The sequence below is a fragment of the Falco punctatus genome (assembly GCF_963210335.1).
Source record: "Falco punctatus genome assembly, chromosome: 8".
Classification (NCBI taxonomy): domain Eukaryota; kingdom Metazoa; phylum Chordata; class Aves; order Falconiformes; family Falconidae; genus Falco; species Falco punctatus.
The window spans coordinates 14,401,296-14,415,654 of NC_137588.1; the positions used below are offsets into that span (position 1 = coordinate 14,401,296).

A 14,359-nucleotide genomic window follows, 5' to 3' on the forward strand; every position below is an offset into this window, starting at 1 on the left:
TTGCAGCAGGCATCAATCAGGATGTTTGCCTCTGCCTGTGACTGAGCAGTGAGTGTGATCTAGTGCCCCTGGCTAGGCTCTTGCTTTGCCCCCCATTTGTCTCCCCATTATGTGTCACTCTCTCCTTTGTGCTGCATTCTGTCTAGGTAGCAAGGTATGTGCACTGTGGAAGAGGCACTGTCTTGGTTTTAAATGTCACTATCACATCCTGTCCAGCATGGCCCTGACCTCTTGGTGTTGGTCTTAAGAGCTACAGAAATAGAAATTAATACATAAATCCTCCCACCTTAACCATAAAGGAGGGGTGGGCTGGTCATGACCCCATGATGCATATTCCTACCTTCCCTAGGAGTCTGCAACCCTAGGTCATCATCCCATGATGGAACACACATTACCATCTTCTGAATGAAACCTCACCAGCTTTCTCCTTGTGGGAAAGTGCCTCTGTCTCTTTGTTCTTTCTTGATCGTATATTGTGGTTCACATACAACCCTTCTTATGTCCTTGCCGCTGCCAGTGGAAGGGCAGTAATTGTGAAAGGACATTAACATCTGACATTTTGTACATGCTTCAGATAGATCAATGAAAGTGCCAGCTCTTTCAAAGATACCACTGGACAGTAAGCAAATATTATGTAAAGTTGAAGAGCTACATAGACTGCTCTGCTGGCTTAGGCAAACAGATAAGAAGGCTTGAACAAGCTCCTGGAGAGGGTATCTAAAAAAGACCAGTCATAGGGAACAAGAGATAGGAACAACAGACTGGAGGAGAAAGCAGGAAATTAAGGACAGCTATATTGGTGTCACTACTACTTTCCAAAAGTCCAAGGGAGATGTATCAGCATCTACAAATAAGAGCAAGATCAAGACATGAGAACTTACCCCCTCATTGCCTCCCCCTTGCATTGAATGTGCTGGTATTATCTACATTCTCAGTCACTTTATTCAGCTGAGGAAACAAGCTTGGTGAAACATGTCATGTCTTCCCCAGGAACAAATCCACAACATCTGAGTGTTTTTGATCTAGGACATAATTTTCCTTTGGTGTTACTAGCAAAATTGGTGGTATCACCTTATGAGTCATCTTGTACAGCAGCAGTTTTTGAAAGTGTTCTGCTTTCTAATGCTGCATATTTTTTAGTAAGTCTTTTGCCAAAGTCCTCAGGCCCTAGGAAGCCAATTTATAACACATTTCTTTTAAAATACATGTGCCAGAAACCCACACATTCAACATGTCAAGCACAGGAGCCTGACATTAAGTTCTTAAACCTGTGGCTGAGATCCTAAAAATAAGCACCAGAAATTTTAACTGGGATGAAATCTAAAGAGCTTCAATGCCACACCAAGAAATTATGTATTTAGTCCTTTTCAAAAGCCAGAAAATAACAAGAGACAGGGCTTGTAATGCAGGACTAATTTTCTAGCCTGTGTGAAATGCTTTACAGCATTTTACACTGGTTTCTCTTCAGAGTGATATCCATCCATTAGAGGACTGGACCAGGGTCCAGAAATTTTCAGCACTTCTTACTGTTGACCTGTTCTCTTGGCTGCAGTTTTACCTTCCTTCACAGCAAGGAGAGGTAGTGGAGTTGCTCTTTATGAGAGGGAGCAACTGGAATGTATCAAGCTCTTCCTAGGGGTGGATGCTGAATGAGTTGAGAGCTTATGGGGCAGGCCAACATGGGGGGCACTGCTGTGTTTACTACAGGCCACCTGATCAGGAAGAGGAAGTTGATAAGGCCTTCTACAGACAATTGGAGGTAGCCTCACAATCACAGGCCCTGGTTCTCATGGGGGATGTCAACCTCCCTGATATCTGCTGGAAAGACAACACAGCTAGGCTCACACAGTGCAGAAAGTCCCTGCAGAGCGTTGATGATAACTTTTTGATGCAGGCGGTGGAGGAGCCAATGAGTCAAGGTACTTGTACTCACAAACTAAGAAGGACAGGCTGGGGATGTGAAGGTTGAGGGCAGCCACAATAAGATGGTGGAGTTTGGGATCCTGCGTGGAGGAAGCAGAGCAACAAGTAGGATTGCAGCCCTGGACTTCAAGAGAGCTAACTTTGGCCTCTTCAAGGACCTACTTGGAGGAATCCCATGGGCTAGGGCTTTAGAAAGTAGCAGGGTCCAAGAGAGCTGGCCAATACTCAAACATCACTTCCTCTGAGCTCAAGATAGCTGCAGCCCCATGAGTACGAAATCAAGCAAAGAGGGCAGGAGGCCTGCATGAATAAGCAAGGAGCTTCTGGCTAACCTCAAACAGAAGAAGAAAGTTTATGGGATGTGGAAAAAAGGAAAAGGCCACTTGGGAGGAATATAGGGATGTGGTCAGAACATGCACGGAGGTGATGGGGAAGCCTAAGGTCCATTTGGAATTAAATCTGGTGAGGGAAGTCGAGGACAACAAGAAAGGCTTCTTCATATGCATCAGCAAGAAAAGGATGACTTGGGAAAATGCAGGCCCTCAGCTAAATGAGGTGGGTGCCCTGCTCATGAAGGACACAGAGAAGGCAGAATTATTGAATGCTTTCTTTACTTGCAGTCTTCACTGCCATGGCCGGTCCTCCAGTTTCCAAGACTCTGGAGGTAAGAGAAGGAGTCTGGAGAAAGACTTTCCCTTGGTTGAGAATGATCATGTTAAAGACACTTAAGCAAAACTGAAACCCACAGATCCATGGGCCCTGATGGAATGCACCTCCAAGTAATGAGGGAGCTGGCAGATCTTGTTGCAAAGCCACACTCCATCATCTTTGGAAGGTCATGGAGAACAGGAAAGGTGTCTGAGGACTGGAGGAAAGCCAATATCACTCCAGTCTTCAAAAATGGCAAGAAGGAGGACCCTGGAAACCACAGGCCCGTCAGCCTTACCTCCATCCCTGGAAAAGTGATAGAACAGCTCATCCTGGAGGTCATCTCAAAGCACGTGAAGGAAAAGAAGATCATCAAGAACAGTCAACATGGATTCACTAAGGGGGAATCATGCCTGATCAGCCTAATAGCTTTCTATGATGGAATGACTGGCTGGGTAGAAGAAGGAAGAGCAGTGGATGGTGTCTACCTTGGCCTCAGCAAGGCTTTTGACACTGTCTCCCATAGCATCCTCATAGGCAAGTTCAGGCAGTGTGGGTTAGATGAGTGGACAATGAGATGGATTGAGAACTGGCTGAATGGCAGAGCTCAGAGGGCTGTGCTCAATGGAGCAAAGTCCAGCTGGAGGCCTGTAGCTCGTGGTGTTCCCCAGGGATCAGTACTCGGTTCAGTCCTGTTCAACTTCTTCATCAATGACCTGGATGAAGGGACTGAGCACACCCTTGGCAAGTTTGCTGATGATACAGGACCGGGAGGAGCGGCTGATGCACCAGAGGCTGCGCTGCCGGCCAGCGAGGCTTGGGCAGGCTGGAGAGCTGGGTGGAGGGAACCCCATGGAGTTCAATAAAACCAAATGTCAGGTCCTGGACCTGAGGAGGAGCAACCCCAGGCACCAGCCCAGGCTGGGGCTGACCTGCTGGAAGGCAGCTTGGCAGAGAAGGACCTGGGCGTGCTGGTGCACAGCAAGGTGCCCGTGAGCCAGCAGTGTGCCCTTGGGGCCAAGAAGGCCGATGGCACCCTGGGGGGCATGAGGAGGAGCGAGGCCACCAGGGCGAGGGAGCTGATCCTCCCCCTCTGCTCTGCCCTGGTGAGGCTCATCTGGAGCGCTGTGCCCGGTGCTGGGCTCCCCGGTTCGGGAGAGACAGGGAACTGCTGCAGAGGGGCCGGCGGAGGCTACAGAGATGGTGGGGGGAGTGGGGCATCTCCCTGGTGAGGAAAGGCTGAGGGAGCCGGGCCTGTTCAGCCTGGAGAAGAGAAGGCTGAGAGGGATCTTACCAATGTACACAAATATCTTAAGGGCGAGTGTCAGGGGGATGGGGCCGGGCTCTTTTTAGCAGTGCCCAGTGACAGGACAAGGGGCAACGGGTACAAACTGCAACACAAGAAGTTCTTTCTGAATATGAGGAAGACCTTAAGGGTGACAGCACTGGGACAAGCTGCCCAGAGATCTTGTAGAGTTTCCTTCTCTGGAGACATTCAAAACCCACCTGGATGCAACTGTGCAGCCTGCTGTAGATGAATGTGCTTTAGCAGGGGGTTGGACTAGATGATCTCCAGAGGTCCCTTACATCCATGACCATTCTGTGATTTTATAAAATTAAAGGTGGGGAGGGAGGATAAAAATGTAAGGGGAAAAGAGGAAATTAATGGTAACAAGATTTATGAAGCAGACTGAGGTCTCCTGCTGAAAATGAGGTAGAATAGCCAGCAGTTATTATGGGGCACCATATTCATACTGGATTAGGATATGTACAAATAGGCTTGGCAGAGCCTCCCCAGGAAAAGGAATCCCTGAATGTTTTCCTATATTTAGACAGGAATGCAAGTATAATTATTATAGGACTGCACAGTCCTGATGTAATGACAGGGAAATTGTGCTGTTCTATGATTCTGTCATATAACCAACCCTCTGCCCCATAAATCATTGCCCAGTTACATTGTTCTGCTGGAAAAACTCCTGTTGCTGCCCTGAAAACATTAAAAATAAATCTATACTACCTGGCTTTTGGGGAGCAAACAGTGGCTGTGCTTGGAGAACTACTTCCCTGGCAACTCTTTATACTAGCAAAGCATGTTCCTTCTCTGTGGGCAGATCCCAGGAGGCAGAAGCATTCAGCATTCCATAACTTGGGATCACAGTGGCAGGGCTGGGCCTTGGCTTTTTAAATTTTGTTTTGTTTGGGATGGGGGGGGTTTGCATGACTAGCAGTCTCCTAAGCAACAAAATGGGTAGGAAGAAAAATAGCAACTAGGCTAATTACAAAACTAGGGGAAATCCCAGCCTGAGTCATTGTAGGAAAGGGAATTAGCAGTCCCCTTGAGCCTTGTGATACTTATTCAACAGAAAAAGTTGCTCAAGATTTTCATCCTGTCACCTAATGAAAATGCGGGGTATGTGCTTAATGGGTCTTCCTAATTGTAGAGCAAAACTCCCTCCTTGCCTTGCCTTCTGCTTGCTTTTAAAAAAGCAGTATTTTAACAATTAAAGAGTGAGACAGTCCTCTTTTCAGCAAGAGCTAAATTCACATAGAAACCAGATTTTTTCCCCAGATCGGCTTTAAATGGGAAAAAAAGCCTGGCATTTGTACAGGCTGGCTCTTGCTTTTCAAGCCACAAATGGGAGCAGAATCTGACTCTAGTCACTTCCATAAGGACAGCTCCTGCATAGCTTACATCTTCCTCATTTCTCTACACAGGCCTCACCTGAGATCTGTCCTATCTGGAGGATGTGTTTCTTTAAGGCTGACACTGCTTTATCGCTAAGCTTTTATGCTGATGTTCTAAGCATATTCCTACAAAACAGAAAGTTGTTCAGGTGTGTTTCTAGAGAGTGCAGTCATCAGTTCTGAATTAACACTTCCACATGAAGCTTCAGTGCAATAATAAGGTGTTTTGGTTTGTCTGACTTCCCAAAGAATCAAAGAACTCCCAGAAGAACCTTTGGCTGAACTCAGGTACGTCCGAAAAACAATACTGATTTATGTTGATGCCACCCTTGCTCTAAATGCCCTGCAGGTTCCTTTGTATTTTTTAGGGTTTTCAGCACATACATGACTTTAATTAACATGCATATGTTATATGTTGATATTGGCTTTTATTGTGTATGACTACATATTACATGGCTTCTCAGCATTTGAGCTTCTTTTCTCATCATCCTCATGGTTTGGTTCAGGCCTTTTCATGTTGGTAATGCAATTGAGCCAGCTATGTCTAATAATCCTCATCATTTTCACAGAAAACAGTAATACAACCAAGCAGCAGAATTAATGAAGTCTAGTTTCCTCTGAAATTGTGTCCCGGCCCACACACAGTCTGTAACACACTTCTCCTCAATTTCCACCATAAGTGTGCCAAAAAACACCCTTGATTTCCTCCGCTTTCCTCTTGGAGGGGCCCCCTCCTGCTCTTTTCAAACTAGACCTAATTACTGACCTCATCGCACACCCCTTTCCCTTTTAAAGGCACTAACATGGGGTCTGTACTCCACACAGCCACCTTCTTTTACAGAGCATGTAGAAACTTCTTACTTTTGTGACCTCTTTCACATTGCCAGTTTGGCTGAAGGCAGCTAGCTGGTTCACAAGTCATTAAGGAGAGGCTGAGAGAGAGATAACATGATCTCTCAGGCCTTACACCTTCTGGGAAAGAGGATAAAACCACAAGGTATTAGAGCCCAAGTCTTTATGTATATGGACCTGGGTTTTTAGAAGTGTCTGTCCCACAGAGCTGATGATTTTGTTGAGGAGTTATGTATGCTCCTGTGTATTATCTAATCATTACATTTTACCATCATCTACTGAGGACAACAGAAATATTTTAGTATAATGGTTAATTTGTCTAGTTGGCTGTGAGAGACTGAGGACTGCATTTAAACAAGATAACAATTCCCTTCATTTTTCAAACAGCTTGGAAGTTTCCAGGGACCTTGTCTGACTCCTGATTCCCCTCCCTTACTGTTCCCTGTCTTCTAAATTGGCACATGTTGCCAGAAGTGCCTGCTGCCCAAGGAGTGGATGGCATGGCTTCCTGTTGAGCTGTCAACATAGTTCTTTTAATCAGTCAGGGATTTGTTGCTGAATGAAAGAAATCTCCCCCAGACATCTTTCAAGTGAATGGTCTTCACAGAATTCCCAACCCAAGTTGCCGTGGGAAACTGGGTAAAAAGATTTTAGAAATCAAACTCTGGTCTCAAGCATGTTCGGATTTACAGGGTCAGATCCAGAATTGCTAAGGCCAGGAGAAGTTTGACCATGGACTCAGAGAGTGCAGAATTAAGCCCATTGCCACTTAGCTACCATGGTGACAGAAACCTGATAAATTTCTGAGACACTGCTGGTGTGCTGGACTAATTTCAAACTTAAATTTGGAATAGTCTGTGTAGCAAGTTTAACATGGCCATTTAAATTATAGTCAACTATCTTTTCTCCTAAAATTTATTAAATAAAATATATATTTACATCTCGGAGGTACATTGTGGCTTTGCAAATTCTCTTCCTTTTCATCTAGAAAAAAATGACTGCTCAACAAAGAGGATTATTTCCCTTTAAGCAGCTTCTGTTTCCACTCTCATGTTTGGAAAATACTGCTGTTCTTCAGCGAAGAGCCCTCTGAGACACTCTGGCTTTTTGTGAGGTCAGAACTCACCTGCTTGCTGCAGTCTGCTCCTGACACATCATCATATTAATGTTCCTGGTGGGTTTCTCTAAAGCATCTGTATGTTTTGAAGCTGAGGAAGAGGTGGAGTCAGTAATTTCACAGAGTACTATAGCACCATGTCAACATTTGAGTTTAGTCCTCTTAAGTAAAACCTGCTGTAATTCATATATAAATCTAAGGTCTCTCAAAAAGTGAACTTTAAGCAGGGTGTATTTCACTAGAATACCTGTTAAACATACTATCAAATGCTTTTCATTATTTTTCTGTAGAAAGGCAAAATGAGAAATTTGCACTACATTGCTAAAAATACTATGTAAGAGAAATGTGATAGGCACAAAATATTGATTAGCTCTAGGATGCTATGTGTTTTTAAAGTAGACTTGTGCTTAAAAACAATTTATTTTCCTTTGAAGCCATTTTTCATTTTAAAGCTCTGTGGATCAGTTTGAATGCTACAGGGTAGTGAGTAGGTCACTGACTGAGACTCCAAAGATACAGGCCCATTCTGTGTTCTGCAGTCCATCTTGCTAGGTACTCTTACCGAAGCTGGTTTTCTTTTGCCTCAGTTCACATGTGCTTTGTTGAGTAGTTTCTCGTGCTACTAAGAGTAAGACTTTCAATAGCCATGTGGGCCTCACTGTGTTAGCCTTACTGGAGGTATTATGGTCACATAAAAGGTAATATTTTTGTGTTCAAAAACACAGAACTCCAAAAGAGTTCTGCAGTAAATGTCATTGTATTTGATTGTACAGGGAGGTGAAATAAATGGTGTCTGTCCCTGGAAGTTTACAGTATGGGAAAGCGCCATTTTAGCCTATTCAGAAAAGAAATAGCTTATTCTTTCCTGGTCACTTTTGGATCAACATGGCCCTTCTGAGAGGACCTTCACCTGGCAGAGGACTGAAGAATAATATAGCTACATCAGTGGAACTGACCAGATTGCCTAATTTGAGTGATCCTGACCATGGAGTAGGTATAGAGTTAGAACAAGTTTTGTCTCAATGCAATCGTAGGCTAGAGCACTCAGCTGAAGTTCCTGATTTTCCTTGGAAGGTAGTCAGGGAGGCCAATCTTCTGCTGATATTGTAAAGGAAACATTTAATAGATACAACATCAGATTCCTGGTAACCTGGTAAAAATCCACACGTTACAGCTGAAAAAAGCTTTGCAACCATCTAATCCTTACAGTCTAAAGGAAGTGACAATTTCTGGAACTCACTCTTTTGCAGTCCCTGGGACATTGTGGGTCACAAGACAGATAATTAATGGGTGAAGCCAGTTGCTGTCTGGATCCTTGAGAGTCTATGGGATCCACAGTAGTAACTAAGACCAGTAACACTTGCTAAACAAAACAAGTATGTATACAAAAAAGTACATATATATGAAATATGTATTTCCTGTGTTGAACAGAGTCATACATATTGGAAAAGGTTGAAAACTGAAGGTAAAGAACTCCACAGTGTGAAACTGGAGATGAGAGCTGGAGACTTTAATGATGCAACTAGGCAACCACCCCCAAGAAATGTACCCCGGAGAACAATCCTAGAAGGTAGATAGTCTTTCATTGGCCTTTTTTGTAATTTCTGACTTCTTTGATTCCACACATTTCCATGTCTTTTAAATAGAAAAGGGCTTCTATCAATCTCTTGATCTGTTCTCCTGGCACACACAATGACAGTCCTATGTGCAGATGGAGCCAGGGGAGTTTTACTGCCTTTTTTTCTAAAAAACATGTCCAAACTGCTTTTGGATTCACTGCTTCTCCACCCCCATCATTCTGCTACCTCTTCCCATTTCTTTGCTGCTTACATTGCATGACTTTTCTCCCACTTGTAAGATATATGCTTTATTTTATAATGTTTCTCATGCACTAAAAAAAGTGCTAAGTCAAGCAGTTACCAGAGCTGGAAGTTCTAACCTTCCTCCAATTGGCAGAGCCGTCATGTAATAGCCATCATGTTAACTTTAAGTATAGATTATTATTATTGAGCTTGTATTACCTTGGCTGTTTGCCCAGCATGTCCTTGATAACTCAGGGTCACAAAAAATGACTAATAGTCTGGTCCTACTCAATAAGACACAGGATCACTGTGATGAAAATGGCCTTAGCATTCAAGAATCCTCTAAATTTGGCACTCCAAATTAAATTAAAAAATGGTTTAGATTGCTTTTCATGAATGATTGTTATTAACCCTAATTTCCCATCTTGCCCCTTCCCAAGACTATTGTTGATTCCCAGTTGCTTGGATGCTAAAAATACCCTTGGATAGTATTTTTGGAATTTAAGGCAGTGACAAGTTTATGAAATTAATGGGATTCTGTAGGTAACAGACAAAAGACAGCTGGATAGATTTCTTCATGCACAAGTAGCTTGATACCTGCCTCTGAGGTGGGAGCAATGCCAAGTGATGCGTTTTGGCTGTGCACTCTTGTGCAGTCATTTCCCTAATAGAATTACATTCTCCTGGTGTGGGATGTTTTGTCATCCCTAAGCATGACCCTTTTATAATATTTCCTCCTCAACTGTTTGACACAGAGCTGTCTTTCCCAGATTTCTACCTCTAGGTAATGATCCCCTTAAGTGTTTTCAAAATCACACCATAATCGGTTAAGGTCAATGTCACAGGTAACTGGTGATGCAAACAACAGCAAATTCAGAGACAGTTCCAGCATTACAAGTGTTCAACCACAAGGGACATTGCTTCTCCCAAGGAAGATTCATTTTTCAAGTAAAAGCTAAAGCATAAACTCCCTAAACCTAAATTATATATATATATAAAAAGTTAATTTGTTTCTAACTAGGTAGCTTGAGGGGAAAGAAAAGACAATTTGCAACATGCAAATTAAAGAATATGCAGAAACAGTGACTGAAGTGATAAAGAGAGAACTTGGAGTAAAGTGGTGTTTCTCATAGATTCATGTGTTTCTGTTTTGTGTTTAGAAACTAGGAACACATATTAAATACAAACTTTTTTTGTGTGTGTGTGTGTTAGATGATGGCAGTGGATCCTTGTAATCAGTTGATTACCTGCCCTGGCACTAGCCTTTAAATTATATAAAAACCTATAGTTCAGTCTCAGGCTGGAAACCTCTGTTATGTGACATTGGCAAATAGACTATTACACCTAATTGTCAGAGTGTGCTGCCTACTCATGTGTTCCTTGCTGCCTGGTTATGCTTGTGTTCAGTATCTCCCTCATTAGTTTTAGTCCTTCTTCCGCTCTGTGCCTCACTAATCAGAGCTAAGTAACGTTCATCAGTAATCCTCTTCCTCCTCAACCCTCACCCAGGTAAAGCTGTATGGGTGTTTGAGAACAGGAGGAGATTGCATTTTCAAAATAAGGGCTGTTTCTTTTAGACACATGCAGAAGAAGCTAAAGCTAGAAAAAATGGCATTATTAGTCCATCTGTGACCTACCCATTTTTTCTTTCCCACTCTAAAGCCGGTGTAACTTACACCTTTGTCAGCACAATAAATTTCCATCATTTTTGCAAATGCTCTCCCTCCTCTAGGGATTTTCCATTGCAGTTGGTACTATGCGATCCTAACCACCTCTCCCTAGATTACGTTGCCTTAATTTGAGGCATTCCCACACAATAGAGTGCAGCTGAAATGAGGATATACCTTGGGTCAGTATTCCAAGGTGAATTAAAAGGTGTGAGCATGACACTGCATTTACTCTTTCTGCTTGCCACTGGCTGTCTTGTGAATAGCACACTCATATTGTTTGCCAACTTGCAGAACAGAAGCTGGTTTTATGAACGCCTACCATGCGCATAAACAGACACCATGAGATCTGGCAGACAGAAGCAAGTGATGACAGGCTGTCGTCAAATTATTCTTTTATATTTTATACTAACAAGGATCATCCAGGTTTGTTGTAAGGAGGATGCAGGAAATATGAAATGCATTTTAGATGAGATTTTCATTAAGAGTACCCGAGTATGCTAATTCTAATGCTTAATCGTAACCTCTGTTTATGTTTTCTTATTATTGGACCCCTCTCAGCTTAGTGGTAATGAAAACAAAGTAGCCTTGACCAGCCATTTATGTGGCAGGAAATTGTGAGCACAGCATGTCTCATCAAAGCAGTAGGTTCTTCTGTGGTTTTTTGTGTATGACATACCTGGACATTGCATCTAGTCAAGAAAACCCAGCTGTGGATGAAGCCAAAAGAAGACACAGGGAATGAGACAAAGCTTACCAGGACCATGAATATCTACAGATTGTAAGCTGAGGGATCCCAAGACCAGCTCAGGATACTTTGATTTCCATTCAGAGCCTGACCCTTCTGTCTGAAGTAGTCCCAGGCTACTTTGGAAAAAGGGGAGTTTTGGCTAGGGGGATTTGGGACACAAATGGTTAGGTCTTCAGTTGTCATAAATCAATACGTTCCCATCTACGATAAAGTCTGGAACACACTGAGAACATCTTTCTGTGTTTCTGAGCAGGTTTGTTCCACTGAAGATGGCTTCCAATTTTCATACACAGTCTAAGATGTTGAAGTCTGAGAGTTTTTCGCTTGGAATAGAATCTGCACAAAAGAGTAATGTTTCAGTGGATTTTGGAGCATAAGCAGTTTATCAGGAAGTAACAACCTGCATTACAAGTGCTTCCCCAGAAAGGTCAACTGACAGAGGTGTTTTGCACACTTCCCTCAAAATTGTAGGTCTTTGCTCTTCCGTCATGTGATGCTCTAAGAAATGAGGCTACACACGTTCATTTAATATTATAGTTCCCTCGTGATATCTTCACTTTCCTTAATGAGGGCAGTGTTGCTAACGTGTTAGGAGCCTGAGGACTGTATCAAATTAACATAGCATGGAGGAGAAATTAAAGAGAGAGAAGTTCCTACATGAAATGGAATGAGATCACTGATGGCCCTTGCGTCAATCTTTATTTTTGTATTATAGACAAAATGTTAACAAGGATAATATAGAACACTGTTACTCAGAACAGGGATGCCTTTGTTTTTATTCAATAACCTGAATGACCAAAAGTAATTAATCCTTCAAAATACCAATTATATAATAAAGCATGCATGATTTGGGTGTCTTAACTGTGAGAAAGAAAGGGAAGGGGCATGGGTCTTGGTAAAATTATTGGGGAGAAACAATAATGAATAAAAGAATCTTTTAGTTTTGCATGATAACTTTTAGTTTTGCATGTGTTTACACATGAGTAAATTTTACACTGTTGTCTTAGTAGGATAATGCTATGCTGCTGCTAAGATGCAAGAAATCAGAATGCGGCTCTTTCCATACTTCATCATAAAGCAAAACCTAGCAAGGGTCAGAGAAAGCAACGTAGGAAAGCAGGAGAGAGAAAGGCAGGCAATGGATTAATGAAGTAAGGGGAGATTCAATAGAGACATCCATACCATGTTTTTATTTAAAATTATCCTTTGCAAAACATGGTTGATAAATACACCCTCTCTGCAGTGATTTTTATCAGCCGTACATATCACTCCTCTACAAGCACAAAAGGTACACAGAGAAGTCAGCAAACTGGGAGGGTGTGTGAAATATAGAGCCTGTGTAATGTTTGTAAAGATCAATTTGCTGCAGCCTTGGCCTTTTAGTGGTTGTGGCTTGCTTGTGCTATCATAGCTCCTAAAAGGGGATGTAAGCAGGACATCTTGTTCTGCAGTGGCAATGGGGGCAAGGTGCTGCTTCCACACAACCTTCATTTGTGGTTTCACTATGCAAAGTGGGTGAATCATTGCTGACATCCAAGGAGCCGTAAGCCCAGGCATACTCAGTGTACTGACAGCAGCAGACTCTTCTAGATAATGACTGTTGCCAAATATCTCATTTTTTTCTGGCAAAATCTTCTCCACTTCTATGGTTCTTGGATGCTGGAGGCAAAATCTACCCTCATCCCCCTGCCTAGGTGCATGTACAGGGGCGTCTTCCCCTGCCTGATGGTAGTTATTACAAGAAGAGGAGCTAATGAGGGACTGAGCCAGTCCGGAGAAAACTGCTAATTAACTTTGGGGCACACCTGGTTGTATCTCTTAGTGATAAATAATTCTATCAAAAGATACCCAAGATCAGCAAAACCAGCTCCCTTCCTCTCTGGATCTAGGCATACAGGCTGTGCAATGCCCCTGAATCCAGTAAAGAAGCCCTGACCACAACATTTTTGTACCAGTATAGTCATGGATTAGGTTTGGAAAGCACTTTGTGGCAGCCCAAGCTTGGGTGGCTTTGGCAAGGTGAGCGTGTGGCTATCAGTCCCCAGAGGGCACTGCCATCTGCTGCTGGTGGCGATGAGGAGCTTCTCTGCTCTGCGTGCAAATGGCTATGAAATGCTTGTGGTCAAAACCCACTTGCTCAAGGACAGCTCATAGTCATGGGCCAGATGGACTTGTCTTGTCTCTTACAGTTCCAAAGACACAGTATACAAGTACAAGTGGCATCCTAAACTAAACATAAGTTTGGGGAGTGATGCTCCTGTAGGGAGAAGTGCTAATTAGTGACACCTTCTGCTACAGACCCCAGCAACAGACGGGTCTTACTGTAAATGAGTGGTTGGTCTGGAAGGACTATGCTCTGGGGATCCTGCAGGAGTCAAACAGATTTAGCTATATCAGTTGGTAATAATCTGTGAACAATGAACACAGGAGCTAAGATTTGTCAACTAACAGCACAGACAAAATGACAATAAGATGTGCTTTGGAAAAATGACAGCAAGGTTTTATCTTTTTTTTTTTTAATCATTTTTAACAGTACCATGGTCAAGTGATTTGCATCCTTCTCTTGGCAGCATTGGAAGAGAATTGGGCAAAATAATTTTCCAGGTTCTGCCACAGAGTCTTTATGAGGGGGTCTCTGAGTCAAGTCACTGAATCTTGCTGTACTTTATAACTTGAGGACAGTAATATTTCAGTCCTCTCAATGTCCTTTATCTGTGAGTTTTCTGGCAGAAGCTCTTGCTCTGCATTTGCTTTCACTGGCCTTCAAGCACTCAAGGTGGAAAAAAAGCATTCTCTTCCCCAAAGCTGGAAAGATTTTGTTGAAAATCTCTAGTTAGAATACTTTTAATTTTCAAGTGAGATCTTGAAGTTTCCTAGGAAAGTCAGATCTTTCATACCTATTTTTTTACTTTAC

General features: G+C 42.8%; 1 protein-coding gene across 1 annotated transcript in view; it reads left to right on the top strand.

The window, feature by feature from the left end:
* Positions 1–14,359, top strand: part of KLF7 (KLF transcription factor 7) — a 114,687-nt gene that overhangs the window by 84,474 nt on the left and 15,854 nt on the right. The window lies entirely within an intron of this gene.